The sequence below is a fragment of the Lynx rufus genome, unplaced genomic scaffold (genome assembly GCF_022079265.1).
Source record: "Lynx rufus isolate CCGP_SWC_20201006 ecotype Redwood Valley unplaced genomic scaffold, mLynRuf1.p SCAF_1, whole genome shotgun sequence".
Lineage (NCBI taxonomy): Eukaryota > Metazoa > Chordata > Mammalia > Carnivora > Felidae > Lynx > Lynx rufus.
This window is the reverse complement of record NW_025814823.1, coordinates 154,667,341-154,669,666: the sequence shown is the minus strand read 5'-3', so window position 1 is coordinate 154,669,666 and position 2,326 is coordinate 154,667,341.

The following is a 2,326-nucleotide window of genomic DNA, read 5'->3' as shown; positions in this document are numbered from 1 at the left end:
ATAAAATTTTAAAGTAAATATTCTACTACTGCACATATTAACCAGCAGCAATTAAATGCCAGATAGATTAGCTTGGCATATTCTCACATCATAGAATCAGCAAAATTTGTACAATAGCAAGTGAAAAGTGATATGCCATATTATGAGAATATTATGATTTACATACTGTATTGTAAACTTTGTTTGCTTATTTTGGAAAACATGTGAGCAGTTAGATATTTTAGTGATATTTTTAGATATTTTTAGGAAAACGTGAGCAGTTAGATATTTTAGTGATTTAACTAAAACAATTGATCGACTAGAAATAATGTAAAAGTTCTTGATCATTTAAATTAAGAAAATCCTATAAATTTCAGGTGAGTCATTAAAATAATCATTTTTATAACTACAATTCTTTGTGAATATAGTTTCTTTCCTTTTTTTTAAAGTAAAACAAATGCAGAAATAAATCAGGGACTTCTTCTACTGCTATGATGTAGTAACAGGGACAGGGTTTACTCTCTTACCGTATAGACCAAGAAATCTGATCAAAATATATGAGATCATGACCTAAGCTGAAGTTGGATGCTTAACTGACTGAGCCACTCAGATGCCCCAGAATCAGTTCCATTTTGAGCCAGTTTCCATTTTGTATATTCTCAACCTGTAGAGAAGTTGTTTCCTTTTAATTTTTTTGATGTTTATTTATTTTGAGAGAGAGACAGAGAGTGAGCAGGGGAGGGAGAGAGAATGAGGGAGACACAGAATCCGAAGCAGGCTCCAGGCACTAAGCTGTCAGCACAGAGCCTGATACGGGGCTTGAACCCATGAAGTGTCAGATCATGACCTGAACCAAAGTTGAAAGCTTAACTGGCTGAGCCACCCAGGCACCCCAACCTGTAGAGAAGTTTCAAGTAACACGTTAAAATTTAATCACAGCTATATTTTAAGGAACACACTAAAAGTAAATGCCTGTTAAAAGTAAATGCTAGCTGTGACTTGTCTCCACTTCAAATGTAAGCTGTATATATCACATCCCATGATATATACCACATGATATCATGTGGACATACATGACATATGTATTAGACTTTTGACCAAAGAGAAAGTTCTTATAATTGTTGTACCACAGTCTTAGGAGTATTCCATCATGTGTGCAGATTAAAATAAGAGAGAAAATAATAGCCTTATCTATCATATTTTAGATTTTTATTAGAAGGTACGGCTGTATCCCTAAGTAATTAAAATTCATTCAACATAACTTAAAATCACTGGCAAAAGGAAAAACTATAGTAGAATTAACAAAATCCATAGAATCTTACTCTGTAGAAGAGAGGAGGTGGCAGGCTTGAGGTAAATTCCTCAGTTTTTCCTAGAGGAAGGTGAACTGATTTGGTCTAACAATGATAAATCAAGAAAGGCCCGTTTATAGAATTGTGGTAGGACTGACCGTATTGTTCCTGGGAGTGGGACCAGAGGTCATGTGAAAGAGTTTCAACTTCCATGATCCTGTCCATCACAACTTGAATGACCCCTCGTCTCTCTACACGTGCAAATGTGCGTTTTCAACCATTCAACTATTCGTTTTTACACAGTTTTAATGAGATTCCTGCCCTCAGAAGTAGCCAGGAGGCCTTGAATTGTAGGTTTTAACTAATAAATGTTCTTCATTCATTGGTGAAATCTTCGAATGACATGCAAAATCATCAAGGTTTGAACAAAGCTTGGGAAAGTTACATCCAGTTACTTTCCACTTTTTATCTATAAACAGAGACAGCAGAAGACATGAAGGAAGCATCACTAGACGCCACATTAGCATAACTCTTCTTGAAACCCATATTCCTTATCATTGCCTCAAGTCATTGTTAAAACTCTGATTCTTAATACAGAATCTATTGAAAGCCAGCCAAAATGGAGTAAAATAATTTGACTTATATCATACCTCTTTCCCCTAAGTCCACCTGCTATGGTCCTTGATCCTGGGGTCACATCTTACTACTCTGGATGTATTATTTATCCAATAGTACCAAAAGTAATTTTTTAAGTCAACTATTATATGCACATCTAGGCATTCTGGCAGCTTGAGGGAGTATGAACAATAAAATACATAATACACAGAATTCTCATTATACAAGTTCACTAATCTATTTTCTTCACCTGCCAAGTAACAGTATTAATTGCAACTTAATGTGGATCCAAACAATTCTTTTAAGGAATGAGAACGTCATCTTTGAGCTCATGCAATAACCAGAAATTTAGCATCTAAATGCAAGTCCTTTTACCGCCAGTGTGTTGCCGTGCCATAATCATTCTACCACCATTGGCAAGCCTTTTTAAAGAATCAGTG